We start from the raw sequence: 23,313 nt of genomic DNA, 5'->3' as shown, positions 1-23,313 counted from the left end.
AAACATTATTTTTCAAAATATGGGTAGAAAATGTAGGTAGGTAAAAAGTTGAGGGGTGAATCAAATGGACAAAATAAAAAAGAGGAAAAACAAAAGTACAACCACCATAAGTAAGTAATATTATTTTTCACTTAATGAATGAAAGTTAAAATAATAAAAAACTGTATTATATGTGATCTGACTTATATACGGGAAACATATTTAAAAATAAGAACTAAAACGTAGAAAAAAAATTACAACATATAAAATTTTGAATTTATACCACCATATACATATAAAATAAAGTAATTTACTTTTAATTAATGAAAGAAAGTTCTAAATTTACGCCGAAATGTTGATCATCTCAAATTTATACTGGCATATACATAAAAATGTAACAAATTAGTTTTTTTTATTATTAACGAATTTGATAAAGTCCAAAGCCGAGGGTGTGAAAGTGACATTATAAAATTGAAGCGTGGTAACTATCGAAAAATCGGATTATATATATTAAGGGAATAAACACGAAAGTTTAAAAAATAGAAATGTTGAAAGTGACATTTTAGAAATTTCAAAGTTGATGTATAAATGCTATATTTAAAAAAATAGGCGGACGGAAAATATAATTTTACAAAGTAGACGAATAGAAAGTGTCAATGGATAGAAAAAAGTCAAACTTTATATACTACAGAGATAAACATAAAAATTTAGAAAATAAAGAGGTGAAAAATATATTATAATTGTTTTAAAGTTAAGAGGGTAAAATTGATATTTTATAAATTGTAGGGATGAAAATGTTATTTTGAAAAGTAAAAGGTAAAATTTTAAGTCAAAGATATTAAAGGGGTGAAAATTAAAAATAAAAAACTTGAAGGGATTAAGCAAAAGATATTAAAGGATGAAAATTAAGTTGTTAAAAACTTATTAAAGGATGAAAATTAAGTTGTTAAAAACTTGAAGGGTTGAAAACTAAAGTCAGGGCCACCGACTTTGGTTTTTAGAAGATATATAATTGTTTTCAATATATTCTCAATAAACCGATTTTATTACAGAAGTAGATACATTTCTTTTTATTTTTACTTGTTATACCATTTATAAAAAGTTATTTCGTAATTTTATATTTTTGGTCTAAGTTTTAATTTTGTTACAATTTATGTCTAAAGTTTCCAAATTTTTTTAATAAATTTGCCATAAAATTAATTTTTTTTACAAACTAAATTTTTTAAAGATTTTTTTTAACTTCTTTTTTGATTTTTTTATAAAAAATGTAATTTTTGTATAAACTTTTTACAACTATTTTTATACTTTCTATAATGTCTTTTACAACATTATTAATATTTTTTTACAACATTTTCAGAAAGTTTTTAAACTTCTTTTAGAATGTTTTAAAATTGTTTTACAACCAACAAGAACATATAGTTTATTTGTTTTTTTATTGACTACTCAATATATATTGAGTGATTAATATATTTTTTATATTTTATATATTTGACGCTCATAATTTTATTATATTTTATTTTATCTTCTAAATTATATTTTACCATTGGACAAAACTTTTATTGTTTTCTATTGATTTGTTATTTATTTTTTACTATGCCATAAGTAACATATTTAATCTAACTACAATACTTTAAAAAACATGAGTCTAGTAAACCACGTGCAATGACACGAATGAATAAAAGTCATCATTCGAATGTTAGGTTTGCGGTAATGGAACCGAATACCTAGAACCGATATCAGAACCGAAGTACATATATTGGTTTAGGTTTTTTACGGTTCGGTTCCTATCGGGTTGCATCCAGGTTTGGAACCGAGCTTATCCCTAGTCAAAATATATGAAATTTAATGATGATAACCATGTTCTATAGTTTAGGTTTATATATATATATATATATATATATATATATATATATATATATATATATATATATATATATATATATAATGTAGGGTTAGGTTATTTTGTTTTATAGAACTATTGTGTGCGAGAATGCATAGATCTGGATCATCGGATGGAATATAATCAAAGGTAACGATCTGAGGGTCTATAATAGTACAATAGGGTAACATGTACCATATAATCATATAAATTTCAGTATAAGGTCATTTTAGTCAATTGAGACAAAATTAAAAAAGGAAAAATCGAGATTTATGGGATAATTAATGATTTTGATTTAAAAAATCTGATTTTTATCAAATTAATTTAATTTCAAACGTAATTTGTAAACATAACCGGATTTTATTCTATCAGAATGTTATTTTGTTAAAATGATATTTTGTAATTCTGTCAGAATGGTATATAACTATGAACATTATATTATAAACACATATTATCAGGACCAATAATTTTTAATGAATACAACTTTTATATAAGAAGAAATTTAATAGTTTAGAATAAGTAATTACATACATTCTTAAAGAATACAACTATGAACATAAACTACATTCATTCTTGAAATCTCTTGCAAAAAAATATCGGCATTCTTGAAAGAATCTTCATTCACTTTCTTGTTTCGTTTCTAAATGTCTTGTGTATGTTTAACCTCTAAGCCACTTCAAAAATATGCTAGCATTCTATGAGATTGACATTTTGTAAGATTGAGATTCTATCAGAATTGTATTGCATGGGAATGATTTTATACAAGGAGTCTTTCCTATCAGGTCTTCAAGCCATTTCTATCACAAATTCGTTGCCAAATATTTTGTAGTGATACACTTGTAACAACTGCACATTAAATATATAACTAATTAACTACAATACTATCAGAATACAACAATAATATTCTTACAGAACAAACCAGTCTTGCAGAATGGTTTTGAATATTCCTAAAGAATTTAAACTTAATAGCAGCTTACAGATTCTTTCATTCTTTCATTTTCCTGTCAAGAAGAAGCAGCCTCATCACATTTCATCTTCCCTTGTTCATTTCCTGTCAAAAATCAAACCCAAAACCCACCAAAACTCCATTGATTTCAGTAAAAAAAAGTAAACAGAAGCAACAGGGAGGCTGCCGGAGCAGCCCCCATTCCACTTACCTATTGGCCACCTTGAACACCTCCTCCACCGTCGCCGGCCGCTGCTATTTTTGTCCCTTTATTTTCCCACCGCCAATAACGAGAAAGAAACTGAAGATGGTTCACAGGAGATAGGCTGCTCCATTTACCCCTATCAAACACCAAATCCCAAACAACCACTTAGGTATATCGATTCTGTCAAGAATCACAAAAAAATGAAGGAAGAAGGTTACCTGTTGCTGATCCCGTTCATATTTTATGTGGAAGAGGAGCCACCCAAACGACTGCCATGGTCGATGAGTGTCTTGCTGCCTTCGTTCTTTCTACTTTGGCTCAGATGTCTTCCCTCTTCAATCAATCAAGAACTCGGGATAACCTTCCTTTCTCCCATTCGATCGAGCAACGAAAACGCCCCATGTGAGCTGCTACTGACGTCAGTTCCTCCCACCGAACCACCACTTTCCTACTCCCTGTTCGCAGTGGGCATCCATCATCAATCCACCCCTATTATTGCATTTCGTTCGTTTTTCCCTTATTTTGATCGAGTTCTTTTTCGTTTTCTTTTCTTCCAGTCAAACTCAATAAACAAAACACTAACCTGAAGTCGCTAATCTCCTCCGATTCGCACCTCACGGCTGGAGTAGAAGAGGAACAGATTTCGCATATCCCTTCCGAGGAAGAAGAAGCGTAGAGCTGCCCGAGCAGCCTTGTTGCCTTCGTTCATCTTCTCTTTCTCGATCAGACGAGGATCGAAGTCCTTTTCCCCCAATTCACATCGTCGACAACGTCACTAAGAAAATGAGAGGAGACAGAAATAGAATACGTATATATGAGAGGCTAGGGTTAAATAATTGGTCAAACATATTTTTATGGTAATTTCCATGTATTAAGGGATTTTATTTTAATTATCATGCTAAAGTTACATAATTACCCTTAATACAATTTTTAATTAATTAATTATTCCTAAATTCCTATTGGTGCATTCATGCACACAATAGTTGTTAGAAACATTTGAACCTATCTCTCTCTCTCTCTCTCTCTCTCTCTTTATATATATATATATATATATATATATATATATATATATATATATATATATATATAGAGAGAGAGAGAGAGAGAGAGAGAGAGAGGTAAGTTCAAATAAAAACAAAGATTATTGTGAGAACGTGAGAACATTTGTCAACCAATCATTTTATCTATTTAATTTTATAATAAAAAAGAAAATAAAAGGGCATTTGTGGTATTTTACATATGTCGTTAATAAATAATCGTGTATTTTTGGAAATTAGTGTTTATCTCTCCAATTAGGGTTTGGATTTTGGAGAGATTAGCTGCCATTTATACGTCTATGATGATGAAAACTGACCAAACGCTTCCTTCTGTGGTCACCGACACCACTTTCAGTCATTCCTCTCTCCGTCGGTCCATTTATCCCCTCGTCATTGTCGTTTTCGATCAAGGCATCAACAAGTGTGTTTTTCTCTTTTATGCTTTGCTGATCTTCATTTTCTTTTCTCTTTTTTCCGATCTTAACTGTGTTACCAATCAGAACCCTAATTCTCTGAAGTTTTCGTCACAAACCGATTGATGTCGACGATGATTATAAGTTGTTTCTTTTTCTGGGAAAAATGAGAGATCATCAGGGTTGGTTCTAATGCCCGGTCGTATCACCGGTCGAGGCAGGGAGTGGTATATGGGTGCTATTCGACCTGATTGAGGTCAGTTGATTTTACCGGCAAGGGAATCGATGCATGTACAAGGATATTAATTAATGGGATTTTTCGGTAAAGAAGTGAGATGAGCAGTAGCATGTTGTTGGTTTCATGTGGATTTCTTGAAAACTTTCAATCGTTTAGACTTGTGTATCTTCATTACATTTCTCCAATTATCTTCCGGGAAATTGATAAACAGGCAGAAAACCATCAATGTAATTTTGTGGTAAGAAAATTTCTTTCGACAGACACACTTACCTTTTTTAATCCCATTGTTCATTTTTTTTGATGTGTTTTACTTCTCTGTTTAATGAGGACACCTATTATCTAAAAAACTAAATATTGGCACTGCTTTTCAATTTAGAAAAAATATATAGATATGAAAACTTTTCTGACATGATTTTATTAGTGTGTAAAAACATGCCCACCTTGTTATCCTTTGCAAACTAATAACCATGCTACTTGAATAAAACTATAAATAATATTTCCATTTCCTTTGCCATAATATTTCGTTTGTCCACTAGTTTTTGCTTAGTCCCCACTTGACAGGCTATGTCAAATGAATATATTTTTTTTATCCATTTTCCCTTTCACAACGTTAAATCACCATATGTGTACATTAAGTTCCCAGTTAACCTACTATATAAGAAACTAATATTTCTTGTAGATTTTTCTTGTTTTTTTAAGGTTTTTCAAAGTAACATGCAATAATTCTTGTATCAATGTTGTTTTTTAGAAAACTTGATTTGCTATTAGAAAATCTCTTTTCAATTTAGACTTTCTATTAAATATTCTGTTGTGAATTTAATCTTTAGCGAATAATTATTAGAAATTCTATTTTGAATTTAAAATGATAAAATTTAATCTTCAACGAATTGTTATTAGAATTTCTATTTTGAATTTAAAATGCTAATTGTCATATTAATAATAGATTATTAATGAATATATGTTTATTCTGTTATGAATTTGTTCTATAACATAAACCATTAAGTTTTCTTTTGTTATTTCAGTAATGAATTTTTTCATACAACTTATTATTTATGTTTTTTTTGTTTTGTATTTATAGGTAAAAAGAACTCACAAAAGAAAATAGGCAAAGTCGAGAAAGAAATATAGTTAAGACTAAGAACCAAAAAATAATAGAATGCATAGAACCTATATAATTTCTTTGTCTATTTTTAGTATAGGTTCATATTTGTATGTATGTTAATATTTTGTTATGCCTTTAGTATATACAAATTTATGTTTATATCCATATTCAATAAAGAATTTGTTATGTTATTAATACATATGAATTGATATATGTATATTCTGTTGTGAATATGCATTTGTTAATTGGTATTTGGAAAGTGTATAATATATTTTATAGTGAATATTAGTATAATATATTCTATAGTGAATATTATTTCGAAATTTAAGTTATAACTCAAATTTTAAAAATTTAGTATTTTTTGAATATATGAATTTCAATAAATCTGAAATTTAAAATTTAGAAAATTTAAGAATCCCAAAATTTCTCTTATTTCCATAATTATTTCGAAATAAAATTACCCTTTTACCCCTATATATTGTTAATCTAATTTTTAAGATTATTTTTTATTAATTACCAAAAATAACTTAATTAAAGGAAATGATTGGCTGAGAATCGAATTGGTTTGGTTTGGTTTTGCTCATAATCGAATCAAAAAATGAATATTAAATCTCTTTCGAACCTTTTGATTTGGCATGCTTGCTCGACTTTTTTTTTTTTGTCTTTTTAATTCATCCGGGATCTTGAAGGGAATTAAATTCTTAATAATTGCATGTCAAGAGGTATTCTAAAATTCGAGAGTTTAATGAAAAATTCAACCTCTAATAAATTTAAAATTTTTTAATAAATCATAAACAAATAATCATATACTTGAATTGATCATAAACGACAACTCTATATTATTGCCAAATAAAATATTGGCTGGTTACTTTATATTTTATTAACAACGGCCGGTTCATAGTTTCGTCAACCCATTTCTGTTTTTCTTGATATTTGGGTGATTGGGTCTATAAGTGGTAAACAAGGCCCACCTTTACGATGAAGAATTCAGAATTCAGAATTTAAGGCCCAGTAAGAACATCAAAATGTAAAATCATTAAACTGTTTGTTTTATAAATTCATTAAATTGATATGCATGTATGAATGTGTGGTTGTCTATGTTCAGATCCGTTACAAGTTTATTTGAGGTCAGGGCAAAATAAAAAATAATGCTCTTGAAAGGGTGTTACTTGGTCAGTTTACTTGGTTTTTAGTTTATTCGATTTGAATTAATTAGTTTTTTAAAACTTTAAAACTCAAACCAATCCAAATAACATGGTTTAATCGGTGTTGGGTAATTCGGTTAGGTTTAAAGAGATATTAAAATGAATTTAACATCTTATTTGTTTTTTCATATAATAAATTAATAAATGTATATAAGGTCGGAGGAATGTAGCGAGAAGATGTGCGGGGGAACCGGAACCATGGTCAGAACACTACACCGCCACTGTGGTTTAGGGAGTGGGGGGAGGCTACCCCGTTCACTCTCTATTCGTATGATTGGTCAACATTTTTTTTTCAAGCTTTTTTAATATATATATATATATATATATATATATATATATATATATAGAGAGAGAGAGAGAGAGAGAGAGATCTATGTTCAAATGTGGATTAACATCTATTGTGCGGACGAGTGGAAAATGCTATTATGTGAGAATGACAAAGAAAATATGTTGTTTTGATAATGTGAATACGTTTAATCTTACATAACTATTGTCATTATCATGCATTCACCTTAATTAAATCGTCTATAAGGTTATTATATATTTTTTTTTATTATTATTCTCATTATGTCAGAATGTTTATTGAGTCGTATTCTGTAAGAATGAAAATGAGTAAAAGATGATGTGTGAGAAAAAAAATGAATAAGAATTAGTGAGAATGCATGAAAATGACAATAATTGTGTGAGGTTGAACGTATTCACATTATTAAACAACCTATTCTCTTAGTATTTCTCATAGAATATCATTGTCCACATATCCGCATAATAGTTGTCCATCCACATTATAACGTAGCCCTATATATATATATATATATATATATATATATATATATATATATATATATATATATATATATATATATATATATATATATATATATATATATATTAAACATTATAAAAAATATATTAAAATTCATGGTTTTTAATTCCCTACAAAAACAAGTATAATATTTGTATAAAATATATACATTAAAAAAAAATTAAAGATAATGAAGGGTGACAATTTGCTGTATTTTGGTAAGTAAAAGATGAAAGAATGGAAAACTGACGTGACAATGAAAAAATAAGTGTTGAAAGATGGATACACCTTTGGTCTAACAATATCAGTAAACGATTATGATAATTTTTAATTTTGTTAGAAACAGGTCCAAAACTAAAGTACCCAAAAGGCATATGATCATCAGAATGAATAAAAAAGTTACTTTGCAAAAAAAGATTATTTTTCTATTTTTAACCTTTGTAACAAGTCGATAACAATTTAACATCAGAAAGTATGAACCAAAATGGTAGGAACAATTAAAAAAAAAATATGTTTTTAATGTTTGCCCTTATCAATACGCAATTGCTCATTTGTGTGGGTTATAGGTAGGGGTGTTCGTTTGGATGGATCGGTTTGATCCGATCCAATAGTGTGAATCCAAATTGATTTCGGTTTTCAAAACATTGATCCGAATAGTCCAAACTAAATTCAAATCCGATCTGATCCAATCCAATTACAATTCGGTTGGATCGGTTTTTATAATTCGGTTTTCAAAAACCGAAACATTTTAAAACGACATATAATTATAATATTACTCAACTTACACAAAAAACAAAAACAAATTATTTAGTTGTGATTTAAAATTTATAAACAATTACTAAGAAAATATATTATAGTTAAATATTTTATAGATATAAAACTTTTTAGAGAAAATGCATATTAATGTTTTTTTATCGGGTGAGACGTTTTGAACCTATTTGAAAAAATAAATTACAAAATTAATAAATAACTATAGATATATATATTATAAATAAATAAATAATAAATATTTATTCGGTTTCTTTGGAATATTTGGTTCTTATTTTATAAACCAAATCCAATCCGAAATCCAAAATAATAATTCGGTTTTGTTGAAAACCAATCCAAAAATCCGAATATCCGAACCAAATAGTACAATCCAAATTGTCCAATTGGACAATCCAGTTTTATCAAAATAGTGAACAACCCTAGTTATAGGGACATAACTTGAGCAATATGCTGCCACGTAGATCTCATCAGTTAAAATCTTACTTACGTCACAAAAAAAAACAACCGAACTTTGGGGACAAAACATGAAATAACAAGGTACATCGATTAATATACAACAACAAATCTAGTAACACCAAAGATTATCCATCAATTCCCCATGTTGGTGCACGTTTTGAAGACATGACATTTCCCAACAACAAAATTAGTATTAATGCCTTAAACTAGCAACTACCGGTGGCATACGAGACAAACACCTATTCTTGTTGGCTGTTAATAACCTCTGCGGAATTCAGTTGAAAAAGCTCAATACACAATAATAAAAAATGTGAAATTTAGAATGACAGCGGAAGACATCGAAATACAACAGAATCATCATTAGAGAAATCGAAATTTAGAATGACAGAATAAGATTTGATAAAAAAAACAAATTTCATAGTGTAAGAAATCGGAATTCCTAATCAAAATTCAAAATCCCAAAATCAGAATCACAAAAATAAGAAATTTCAAGAAACTTTAAAATTACACATATTTGGGGACCTGGGTTGTCGTTACAACCCTCAAAATATGATAGTGTGGACTTTAATTTAAAATAGAGTTTTAGTTAAATGAAATAATTGATTTAATCTAAAATAAAAACTATTATAAAATGAAGTACTATATTAGAGAAAAGGATATCCTTACAAACATTAAGAATTACGTTTATATCATTTCAAAATTTCTTATTACATGTATATCCTTATTAACCTAATAAACTCACATTTATATCCAATTTTATAATTTAAAGAGATATAAATTAATTTAATATCAAAAATTATATTTAAAATCAAAAATACATATAAATTTACCAAAATACCCTTTACACATTATATCCAAAATTAAATCGTATTCCTTTTTATTGCTAGAAATTGTTAATTAGGCTGAGGGGAAAATTGAATCCTCCGTCGTCGTGATCGATCAGCCAACCAAGCACCTTTCTCCATCGCCAAAAATCGAGTTTCATCTCTCCCTCCCATCTTCCGGTCTCCATCACCCTCTTCCCTCTTAGTTGTTGTTCTTTTCTTCTATTATTTTGTTATTCCCTAATTTCTATCAAATTTGTTTCACAATCGAAGCTTTTTAATTTGTAGGGTGCAATCGAATCGGGTTTTTGATCATCGGGTACAACCTGTCAAATATCTTTCAAATAATCAAAGTATTTGATCTTTGTGGATTTCCTTTCGAGTTTGATGGAGGCGAGGTAGTTACAATGGCAGCTTCGAAATCTGCTTTACGAACGTATTACTGGAGGGAGTATTTTAAGAGCTCAAATGGAGATATATTTGAAACCATCGAGAAAGCCAATCAATTCAACTTGTTTTTGAACAAATCGAGTTCATGCATTTGTGATTTATGCTCATTGTCTGTCGTTTTTCTTTGCTAGTCTGAATCGATGTTGTAAGGCCATAGTTATAGAGACTGCCCTCTGGAGTATTTGCTGACCCATTTGAGCTACAACATCTTACTCAACTTGATGGTAAATTACAGTGATACCCTTCAAGTAATTTGTGTAGTTTACATCAAAAAGTTATACTTTTTTTTTGCTGCAGTGTTTACTGATGCTTCTGCATTTGGGGACACTGATTTAGAGTTGTCAATGTTAATTCTTGTGCTTAATTGAACAAATTAATGGAAAATTGAATGAGAAATTACCACTCCTTATTGATTTATTGGCTCTACTATTTCTGTGAATGAAATCCTATGCCCTACAATATTTTTACTAGCTTTTATTTTCTGTCTTCCCCATTTTCTTACCAGGTTTTTCTCATATATTTTTAGAGTGTGAAATACATGACTGAAGATGAAGGTGATGATGTTGAAACCATGTTGAAAGCAGTGAAGATGAAGATGAAACTTGTTTGACTGCTCAAAGCAAAAACTCATCTCAAAAGATGAAAAGTTATAATAGAGTTAGCAGTTGGGATTTCGCAATATGCATTCTGAATTTGTCGTTATTTCTAAGCATACCAAATAATTAGTAGATAACTTGGAATTTACAGTTTAATACAGAATCTTGAAAAAACACTATGATCAGAGAGACTAAAAATATACCTGTGATTAAAATGCGCCTATACAATCAAAATTAATCAAATGAGGAAAAAATAATACCTGTGATGAAAAAGACGGACTTTATTAGTCCACTGCGATGAAGAACACAAGATGAAGAAACGCAAAATGCAAGTCGAATGATGAAGAAACGCAAACCGCAAGTCGACTTTGGAGTTCTTCACGTCGATATGGCAGTATTCGATATTGGAGGGTTTTTCTGTTCTGTTTCACGTGGTGGACTTTTCCCACATTTAATTAGGTTTAATCCTAATTAATTAGGTTTAATCCTAATTAAATGCATTTAGTTCTAATCTTTAATAATGTTTAAAGGGTATTTTGGTAAATCTATATGTATTTTTGATTTTAAATATATTTTTTGATATTAAATTACTTTATATCTCTTTAAATTATAAACTTGGATATAAATGTGAGTTTACTAGGTTAACAAGGATATATATATATATATATATATATATATATATATATATATATATATATATATATATATATATATGAATTTTGAAAGGATATAAACCTAATTCTTAATTTTTGTAAGGGTTTGTAAGGATATATGTGAAATTTTCCCTACATAAAATTATCTTTAAGAAATGTAAAATACACGGTAAGATCAAATTTATTTTCAATACAAATTTTTAGTAAAGTTTCACACAATTATAACGTTTTTTTGCTTATTAATTAGGACTATTGTTATAAAAGCCCTTAAGTTTTCAAATAATTGTTGGTTTTACCCTTTGAAGTGTTTTAGGCTCATTAAAGCCGGATATTTAGAGTAATTGCGTCAAAATCGCCATTTAACAGGTAACCAACAGGTTATCCGGTTACACTCTCACGTTGCTTCAATCCCCACCCACCGTCATCTTCATCCCCAGACCTCCTTCTTCCTCTTCTTCTCTTTGCTCTTATCTTCTGAATCTAACCTCGCGTGCAATGAATCAAACCATGATGGTCTCCCTTCTTCTTCTTCTCTTCTAAATCGAACCCCAACCACCATGAAACCCGATTCAGACCTTGAAGATTAGGGCATGTGACTGATCAGACTTTTCTTCCTCCATGAAATTCGATTCAGATCGACATTGGGTGATGAACGGATTGATCTCCTCCACCATCTTTCCCTTTCGATTTTCCAGATTGATATAAGGAGCTACCCTACTTCTGTCATGCTCACATACATCAGATTCCATCATTGGAACATGAATCAGAGAAAAGGGGTTCATCACGTGTTCATCACCTTCATCACCCAATTCAGACCTTGGAGTCAAGGTCGCACCTGTTCATCAACCGATTCAGACCTCTTCATCTTTGATTTTAGGAAAACACATCCATTTTGGGGTTCACTAATATCTGTTTTGTGATTAAAATTTTCACACAACACACAATGTATGATTTGCTACTGATTTATGTGTTATGTGTGTATTTTTGTGTTCTTTTGTATTTCCAAGATGACCATGGTGATTGGTGAATAGGGTGAATGAAGAGAAGAGTGTTAGTGGAGGTGGTAGTGGACGATATCAATGTATTTTTGAAGTATCATGTGGACGATATCAATGTAGATATGACATCGGTGGTGGATTTCAATGATGGTAACAATGGTGGATTTCAGGTTTGATGCTTTTGGAAAGCATGATGAACAGAGAGAATAGGGGACGGAGAAGAGGATGAAACGGTGGTGAGGGGCTGCTGTGTGCACCTTTAGTTATGGAGAATAGAGATGGTGATAGTTGAGATGAGGAGAGTTTGAATATCTATAGACAGAAAATTCGATTTGCAGATGCGAAGGTGATGGAAATGGAGATGATTTTAGGCATCTATAGATCAGTGGGTTAGATGGGTTCTATGTGACCGGCAGTTGACTGGGAAACCCCCTAGAAGGGCATAAGTGCAGTAATTAAATCAAATATCCGGCTTTAACGAGCCCAAAACACATCAAAGGGTAAAACCAACAATTTTTTGAAAACCTAAGGACTTTTATGACATTAACCCTATTAATTATGAATCTAGAATAGTTTTGTAACTTAAATTAAGTGTATACATTTATTTTTATTGATAGTTACTAGTTTATAACCCGTGGGAACCACGGTTACAAAATTAATTAAATTTTTATAGTAAAATCTCAAAAATTTTAATTAATTATTTTAAATAAATTATTAATTAAGAGATTTTTTTTAGTTATATAAATTTTAATCATTGATTTAAATAAATATGTGAAATTATATCATTTTATAATTTGTATTAATTTTATTTTAATTTTTATTCTAATATTATTAATTTAATTTAATTAGAGTGAGAAATTTAAATTTTGAAATTTGAAATGGAGTTGACAAATGACATGCATTAATTAGGAGACATAATAATGTGACACATGATAAAAGGAAAATAAAATATGCATTAATTAGGATGCCTATTAAAATAGAGATATGACCAGTTTATTTATGAACATAAGTTACCTTGTATATAAAACTATATTCTCTTAATTAAATATATATATATATATATATATATATATATATATATATATATATATATATATATATATATATATATAGCTGATCATAGCACGACTTATGACTCATACGTGATAAATTGGTGATTAAATTATTTTTAAAAGTTTAATTGGACATAAGAAAGTCGTAGAATTATATTGGTGATTAGGTTATTTGACCACGGAAGTCTTTAATCGTCCATTTAGCATGTTCAAGAACTTGCTTCAAGCCTTCACCATCAAAGTTGCTTATTTCAATATTTGTAATAATCATTTTTAGGGGAAACAAAAGTCCTACAATATTTTCAGAGTCGGTCGATTCAATTCATAAAGTTATTTTCTGCCTTTATAGGGGTATAAGGTAGGTTATGAATTGCTCTTTTAGTCCATTCAACCTCTAATAACCAATACATCATGCGACATGTGGCCATTTAGACCTGACAAAACTCACTTTATGCCCCCATAAAACCAAAAAAATAAATTGAGGGACCATTTAAACCAAAACTTAAAAACATGCATTTCTAACACTTTATTGCAAGAGGAACTTTGAGAGTTTGCAGTTTCCTAATTCAGATCGATTACTTCTGTTAAGGATTTGTTTTCTTGTATTCTTCTTCGAACACATTCCGATCACGTTCAATTCTTTTATGCAATTCAGGATGTCACTGCTGTTAAAATTGAGTTTCTGAAACGCCATGGCCATTCTCCTTTTCCCATCTCGGATCTGTCCTCGAAATGGCTTCTATTTGTATACCATTTACCGGAACTGGGCCTTGAAGTCTGATGTAAGATACGTTCAGCGACTCCAATGCCGGAGAATTCCCGAAGTTTTTGGGGATACCGCTTGTTAAGGAATTGTTGGACAGATCAAGAATATCGAGCGTGCCCATCATAGAAATTGGAATTGGGATTTCTCGGTGAGTTGGTTATTCTGGAGATTTAAGTACACCAACTTCTGGCAAGAAGCAATACTCGCCGGAACAGTTCCAGTGAAGTGAACTGGTTAAAAGAAAGATCAAGAATCGAAACCGAAGGGCATTCTTGGAATTGATTTTGGAAATTTCCAATAAAACTGTTTTCAGAGACTAGAAAGTTTTGAAGATCGGGGATGGAGAGAATCGGGGATGAAAGTATCGATTGAACTCGATTTTGTGAGTTTTGGTTTAAATGATCCCCAAACTTATTTCTTTGGCTTTATGGGGGTATAATGTGAGTTTCGTCAGGCCTAAATGACCACATGTCGCAAGGTGTACCGGTTATTAGAGGTTGAAGGGGCTAAAAGAGTCGGTCGTAACCTACCTTATACCCCATAAAACCAAAAATAATTTTAATGATTGAATCGATCAACTTTGGAAACATTGCTCAACTTTTGTGTTATTTCATCTTCTTTTAAATACATTTGGGTAAGATTTTTCAAACCCAACTAATATCGTACGACCATCACATGAATTACTTTAATTAGTCACGTGGCTTGTTTATATAGAACCTTTTAACGTAAATATCAATTAACAATTTATTTAATTCGTTTTGATTCGATAATTTTATTATTTTATTATTATTATTATTATTATTATTATTATTATTATTATTATTATTTTACTTTTAACAATTCTTTATGAAGTTAAGAACTATGCGCATGACAAAAGTAATTTAAGAAAATAAATTTGACATACTTAATATAAAAATATTATTTACTCAACAAATGACAGAAAGTAATTTAAATAATTTGTTATAACTAACATCTTTTTTAGAGCTTTCTTGCCTGACTCCTGTTTTTCCTTGCCTAATGTTGCATTTGCTTCATCAAGTTATTCTTTTGCAAAGTCTCCAGAGAATTTTGAAATTTGAGAGCCTCACTAGCTTATCATGATTCCATGATTAGGTTAAAATTTTTGATGGTCTAAAATTGGTAAATTAAATTTGTAATCTTATATCCTTATCATGATTCCATGATTTGGTTAAAATTTTTGATAAACACAAAATTAATTTATTAGTTTAATTATTAAAAAGGATTTAACCTAGTATTTTTGAAAAGTTTTAAAAATACCCATTTGGTTTTGGAATTTAAAATTTAATTAAAAGTTTAATTTTGAAATCTTAAATTCTAGAACCCTAGTATTTTAAAAGTTTAAAATACACCCTTATATATTTATTGTAAGATTAAAAGTTTATATATATATATATATATATATATATATATATATATATATATATATATATATATATATATAAGAAAATGTCAGTCTTACCGTTAGTAGGCCTCATTCATGAAGCTGGTCTATAAGGGGTGTTTAAGGAAGCGACTTATAAATGACCCTCATTGGGTATCCATTCTTACCCACCGCGCTCTTGACTAGTGGAGGGTCGTTAGCCGAACGGGTAGGATAGGACATTAAATTCTCATTAATAAGTATAATGAAAATATGAAGTAACTAAATATTTTTATAAAAAATTCTCAATCTTAGTTACTTTAGGGAAATGTGAATTTGATGCTAATCCAAGAAATTGCACATTGCACTTTATTAAAGTCGTTAGTGGAGCGTGTGTGGTTAATCGACGCACTAATATGGAATGATAAAGGATGGAAATGAGTAGCTCGTAAATTATCATAGATCAATGAAGCGTGTGTGGTTAACCGGCACATTGATTAGGTGATAAATGATATCGAGAGTACTAAACTAATTTGCATGGTTATTCACACCTTGTTTGTGATCCTCGGTATCCCAGTCACAAATATAAATGACATAAGCGAGATTAAACATGTCATTGAATAGTGCAATTAATGAATCTCAAAAGATCTAGGAATTTCATTTAAAAACCTAATTCATTTAAATTTCGTTTTTCGTGGTGAAATTGATAAATCATCATTTACCTACCTTCAAATAATTTACAATTGGATTACGGTATCCCTTTTCTGAATTGTGAATTATTATGTTGGGTCCTAGCCTTAATATTTCATTTGGGTGTTATATTAAGGATTCCATTATCTAATCATTTTTATGTATTTCTTCTTTTGTAGATGTCAACTTCCAACAATACTTCTGGTTCCTCTAACAATAACTCCTCAGACACTTTCTCGCTCTTGAGCATTTGTGCCAAGGTAACATTCGATGGATCCAATTTCAATGATTGGATGCGCAATATAAGGATGGCCTTGCGATTCGAGGACAAAGAATACGTCCTCAACAAAGAGTTGAACGAGATAGATGAAACAAAAGCTACTCCTGAAGAAATAGCTGAGTATAGGGCCCATTGCAAAGATGCGACCAAAGTGTCGTGTATCATGGTGGCAACTATGACTCCTGAGCTACAACGGTTTTATGACGACTATTGGCCCTATGAGATGTGTAAGGACTTGATGGAGAAGTACAATCAAATAGCATGTCAAGAAAGGTATGAGATAGTCAAGTCATTCATAACCACCAAGATGAAGGACGGAGAGTCCGTCACGACCCACCTGCAACGCATGCAGCGCTATGTGGATAGTTTGCTGAAACTTAACATGAACTTCGATGAGGAGCTGGCTATTGACATAGTCTTGCACTCTTTACCTCCTTGTTATGATCAGTTCAAAATGACTTATCATTTGAACAAAGAGGAAGTCACGTTTAGTCAACTTCAAGGCTTACTGAGAACCTCTGAGAGTGGATTGAAGACAAAGAGTATTGACTCCACTCCTACTGCTGCTACTCCCGTCTTGGCCATTGGTCAAGGGAAGGGGAAAAAAAGGAAAGCTCCCTCGAAACATAACTGGAAGGGAAAGTCTCAAGCTGGGTCGTCAAGTAATGGTCGTAAAGGCAAGCCTAGTTCTAAAGCCCCCTCCTCTGATCCAAAAGAGGATACCTGCTTCTACTGCCATGACAAAGGGCATTGAATGAGAAGCTGCCCCAAGTACTTGCAAGATATAAAGGATGGCAAGATCAAGCCAATCTCGGCAGGTATTTACACTATTCAATCTAAAAACTCATCGCATTCTAATTCTTGGGTCCTTGATACAGGATGTAATTTTCACATTTGACCTGACTTGTAGGGACTAAGAAGAAGTGAGGATGTGGAGCATGGGAAGATGAACCTGATTATGGGCAATAGAAGATCGTCTCCTATTACCAAAATTGGGATTTACTATTTAGTGCTTAGTAGTGGGTTAAGTTTAGATTTAAATAATTGTTGCTACTCGTCAGAAATGATAAGGAATATTATTTCATTTCATGGTTTGTACAGACAAGGTTTTAGATATTCTTTTAATAATGAGAATGGTTCTATTAATGCTTATCATAATGGTGTATTTTATTTTGAAGTATTGCCTTGTGATGGTGTATATGAAACTGTGATGATAGTAGAAAATTTAGGAAATAGTGTGTTACAAATTGATGCGTCTAATGGTTTAGACAAAGCATGCTTGTGGCATTGTCGTCTTGGACATGTCAACAAGAAGCGCATTGCCCGACTCTAAAAGGATGGAGTGTTGGAATCATTTGACTTAAGGTCAGATGATACATGCGAGTCTTGTTTGCTTGGAAAGATGACTAAATCACCTTTCACAAGTTCATGTAAAAGAGGTGAGGGATTGTTGGATCTCATACACACGGATGTGTGTGGACGCTTCAGATCCACCACAAGGTATGCGAATCAATTTTATGTGACTTTTACCGATGATTATAGCAGATATGGATATATCTACTTAATCAAGCATAAGTCAAAAACCTTTGAAAAGTTCAAAGAGTTTAAACATGAAGTCGAAAATTGTAACGACCCAATTTTTCAAAAAAAAAATTTATTATTAATTAACCAAACACATTTCCATAAATCAAGAATTTCCAAAACAATTGTTTCAAATCGATATTCATTACAACTTTATTTTCAAATATCAGAGTGTCCCATAAGATCGCTTGAGAGAGAGTGCATGCCGCCCCATCAAGCTTTGCCCTTGCCCTTGGACTCAGATGAACCTGAAACAAATCCACAAACTATAAGCAAATTCTTAGTTAGTCCCCCAGAGCATATCCCACACACAAACCACATAACACATATCGAATTAGCCATACGCTACATATATCACATAATTCATGCATTCGACAAATAAGGAAGCCCTGGAAACCCTACCGTGTCTTATACCAAATACCCCGGGAACCCCCACGTGGTCTTTTTCTGCCATGGGAACCCCTACATGGCCCTCCTGCCTTGGGAACCCCCGCAAGGTCTTCCTGCCTTGGGAACCACCACAAGGTCTTCCTACCAAACAAGACATAATGCAAACTATACAAGCAAATATTTTAGGGTGCCATGGAAACCCTCCAAGGTCCAATACCAAATGCCACGGGAATCCGCCTCAAGGTCTTCCATGCAAATATAATACTATCATATCGCACATTCAATCAATAACCGTATCTCATAAAATGGGTCGGCCTTGGTGCCTTAGACCCATTGATATGGTGAGAAGACTCACCTCTCAAAGGCTGAACCGGATCTCATACACACGGATGTGTGTGGACGCTTCAGATCCACCACAAGGTATGCGAATCAATTTTATGTGACTTTTACCGATGATTATAGCAGATATGGATATATCTACTTAATCAAGCATAAGTCAAAAACCTTTGAAAAGTTCAAAGAGTTTAAACATGAAGTCGAAAATTGTAACGACCCAATTTTTCTAAAAAAAAATTTATTATTAATTAACCAAACACATTTCCATAAATCAAGAATTTCCAAAACAATTGTTTCAAATCGATATTCATTACAACTTTATTTTCAAATATCAGAGTGTCCCATAAGATCGCTTGAGAGAGAGTGCACGCCGCGCCATTAAGCTTTGCCCTTGCCCTTGGACTCAGATGAACCTGAAACAAATCCACAAACTATAAGCAAATTCTTAGTGAGTCCGCTAGAACATATCCCACACATAAACCACATAACACATATCGAATTAGCCATACGCTACATATATCACATAATTCATGCATTCGACAAATAAGGAAGCCCTGGAAACCCTCCCGTGTCTTATACCAAATGCCCCAGGAACCCCCACGTGGTCTTTATCTGCCATGGGAACCCCCACATGGCCCTCCTGCCTTGGGAACCCCCACAAGGTCTTCCTGCCTTGGGAACCCCCACAAGGTCTTCCTACCAAACAAGACATAATGCAAACTATAAAAGCAAATATTTTAGGGTGCCATGGAAACCCTCCAATGTCCAATACCAAATGCCACGGGAATCCGCCTCAAGGTCTTCCATGCAAATATAATACTATCATATCGCACATTCAATCAATAACCGTATCTCATAAAATGGGTCGGCCTTGGTGCTTTAGACCCATTGATATGGTGAGAAGACTCACCTCTCAAAGGCTGAACTGAAAAACTGTAGTCAGATATATCCCACGCTGCTCCTCCCAAACTGTCTATAATCAATGAGTAAATAACTCAGCATAATCCCATAAATACCCCCAGGGTCAACCCTGGTCAAAGTCAAGGTCTATAGTTAAGGTCAACAGTCCATATTGACCTTGACTCATCGAGTACAATCAGTCACTCGTCGGGTTCCCTGCTTAACTCATCGACTCGCTGAGTCACCCGAGGGACTCGTCGAGTTCCTTGATGTTCACGGCCGTAAACCACCAACCGTACACCCTTGACCGTGAACCCTTGGTCGTAAATGAGAAAACCCTCTCGACTCGCCGAGTCACCAGAGGGACTCGACGAGTTCTCACGTATTCGGTTCTTTCCAGTGGGATTTAAGGTTTCAAACTTCAGATCCATACTCTCCTAGTGAAGATGTCACGTAAAGTTGCAAACTTTACGTGCATGCATAGCCTCACATGGCCATAACGCCAAAACTAACCTTCAAACAAGGTTTTAATGCATGGAGAGGGGATAAGCTTATAAAAAGGTGTGACTTTATGATATTTGGGACCTAAGAAAGTCCAGATCTGGAACCATATCCTTGTGATAGGTCCAGATCTAAGCTTGCTTCCATTTCCTCAAAGTTGGTCACAACTCTCAAATAGAATCTAGGCTTAAGGTAACAGATTCATACCTCAATTCAATGCCCAAGACGAACTAGATGCTAGATCTAGTGTTTTCCCCTTGATACTTCTTCTTCAAGCTTGGAATTCCTTCCACAACCCCAAGATTTAAGCTCCCAAAGCTCTTACTTCACACACCCAAGTGTTTGCGGCCGTAAACGATCTCTTATGATGTTAAGGGAGGCTACAAAGGTGTATAATGTCGTTTATATAGGGGCAAACCCCAAAATTTAGGGTTTTCTTTAAACAGCTTGGACTTGCCGAGTCGAGCCTTCGACTCACCGAGTCGGTCCCGTCCCGCGTTCCATGATACCACGACCCTACTCGACGAGTTGATCTCCCAACTCGCCGAGTCCATGCATAAAACCTTTCCAAATCAAACTAGGTGTTACAAGTCTCCCCCACTTGAACTAGACTTCGTCCTCGAAGTCTGCTGACCCAAACAAATCGGGGTAATGTTCTCGCATCTCCTCTTCCGGTTCCCAAGTCCATTCGGAACCCTTCCGATGTTGCCATTGCACTTTCACCAGTCTTACTTCCTTATTCCGAAGAACCTTCGTCTTCCTATTGAAGATGGCAACGGACTTCTCGATGTAGTTCAAGCTCTCATCCACATGGATATCATCCAACGAGACAACCGCAGCCTCGTCTGTGACACACTTCCGAAGTTGCGACACATGGAATGTGTTGTGAATCTGGCTAAGCTCCTCTGGCAGATCCAAGCGATATGCCACCTTGCCCACCCAGGCTGTGATCCTGAACGGGCCTATATACCGAGGCTCCAACTTGCCCCTCTTCCGAAACCTGATGATCCCTTTCTAGGGCGACACCTTCAGCAACACGAAATCCCCTACCTGAAACTCAAGATCTGATCGCCGTCGGTCAGCATAGCTTTTCTGACGGCTCTGCGCGACTCGCAGTCGGTCGCGTACCTGCTGAATCAGCCCGGTAGTCTTGAGCACTACCTCAGTGCTTCCCATGACCCGGTGTCTAATCTCATCCCAACAAACCGGGGTCCTGCACCTCCGACCGTATACATCTTGAACGGAGCTCGATCGATACTGGCATGATAACTGTTGTTGTACGAAAACTCTGCCAGTGGGAGATACGTATCCCAACTCCCTCCAAAATCCAACACGCATGCCCGTAGCATATCCTCCAGTGTCTGGATCGTTCTCTCACTCTGACCGTCGGTCTGGGGGTGGTACGCCATGCTAAAATGTAGCTGAGTGCCCAACTCCTCATGGAATTTCTTCCAGAACCTGGATGTGAACCGAACATCACGATCAGAAACTACCGACACAGGAACCCCATGTCTAGCCACCACCTCACGCACGTAAATATCCGCCAACTTCTCTGCGGATATACTTTCGGATATCGGAATGAAATGGGCACTCTTCGTCAGTCTATCCACAATCACCCATATGGCATCCACACCCCTCACCGTCCTTGGCAACTTCGTAATGAAGTCCATCGTGATCTCCTCCCACTTCCACATGAGAATGGGTAGTGGCTGGACCTTACCATGAGGCCGATGATGCTCGACCTTGACCTTCCTGCAAGTCAAGCACTGCTTTACAAACCAAGCAATTTCCCGCTTCATGCATGGCCAACAATAACTCAGCCTCAAGTCCCTATACATTTTCATAGCTCCTGGATGTATAGAGAACTTGGACTTATTCGCTTCCTATAATATCTTCTGTCTCACTCTCCCAGTCACCGGTACCCACACCCGGCCACACTGCGTCAAGAGACCACGATTATCCTTAACAAACAAAGGATATTGTCCTCGGATCCTCTCTACCTTCCAATTATCTTTCTTCACTCCCTCAACCTGAGCCTCGTTGATCATATCCAACAATGGAGAGATCACCGTCATCCTCAAACACACACTCCCAATCGGGGAACCTGCCGTCTTACGGCTCAAAGTGTCTGCCACTACGTTCGCCTTCCCTGAGTGGTATAGAATTTCGCAATCATAGTCTTTTAGCACGTCCAACCACCTTCTTTGTCGCATGTTGAGGTTCTGTTGGTCCATCAAATACTTTAGACTCTTGTGGTCGGTGTAAATGGTACACCGCACTCCATACAAGTAATGCCTCCAAATCTTGAGGGAAAACACCACTACCCCCAGTTCCAGATCGTGAGTAGGGTAATTTGCCTCATGCGGCTTCAACTGTCGTGAGGCATATGCTATCACGTGCCCTCTCTGCATCAGTACCGCACCTAATCCTGAGATCGATGCGTCACAGTACACCACCAGATCATCTAATCCCTATGGTAGAACAAGGATCGGAGCCTCTCACAATCTCCGCCTCAAGGTCTCGAAGGCCAACTGCACCGCAATCTTGGAGAAATCCTGGATAAATCTTCGGTAATAACCCACTAAACCCAGGAAGCTACGAATCTCTGATTCATTCTTTGGTACTTCCCACCACATCACAGCCTCAGCCTTGGCTGGATCAACCGAAATACCCTCCTGGTTGATGATATGCCTCAAGAATTGTACCTCTCGCAGCAAGAAATCACACTTGGAGAAATTGGCATACAACTTCTCCGTCCTTAGGGTCTCCAGCACCTCCCTTAAGTGATGTTCGTGCTGCTCCCTGGTCTTAGAGTAGACCAGGATATCATCAATGAAAACGATCACCTACCGATCCAGCATCGGTCTACACACCCTGTTCATAAG

General features: G+C 33.8%; 1 long non-coding RNA gene across 2 annotated transcripts; it reads left to right on the top strand.

Annotated features, from left to right (window-relative positions):
- The first annotated feature begins 9,927 nt into the window (after window positions 1-9,927).
- Window positions 9,928-11,358, top strand: LOC145116661 (uncharacterized). 2 transcript variants are annotated; one of them, XR_013712244.1, is made up of 3 exons: window positions 9,928-10,034; window positions 10,143-10,528; window positions 10,810-11,358. It is a non-coding gene; the product is annotated as an uncharacterized LOC145116661 (long non-coding RNA). The 2 variants fall into 2 exon arrangements; XR_013712245.1 differs by lacking the exon at window positions 10,810-11,358 and having other exon boundaries at window positions 10,143-10,700.
- The last annotated feature ends 11,955 nt before the right edge of the window (window positions 11,359-23,313 follow it).

This window comes from Lactuca virosa, chromosome 5 (assembly GCF_052849685.1).
Source record: "Lactuca virosa cultivar CGN04683 chromosome 5, Lactuca_virosa_CGN04683_v6, whole genome shotgun sequence".
Lineage (NCBI taxonomy): Eukaryota > Viridiplantae > Streptophyta > Magnoliopsida > Asterales > Asteraceae > Lactuca > Lactuca virosa.
The sequence above is the reverse complement of the archived record's forward strand: the minus strand, read 5'-3'. Positions and strand labels throughout refer to the sequence as shown.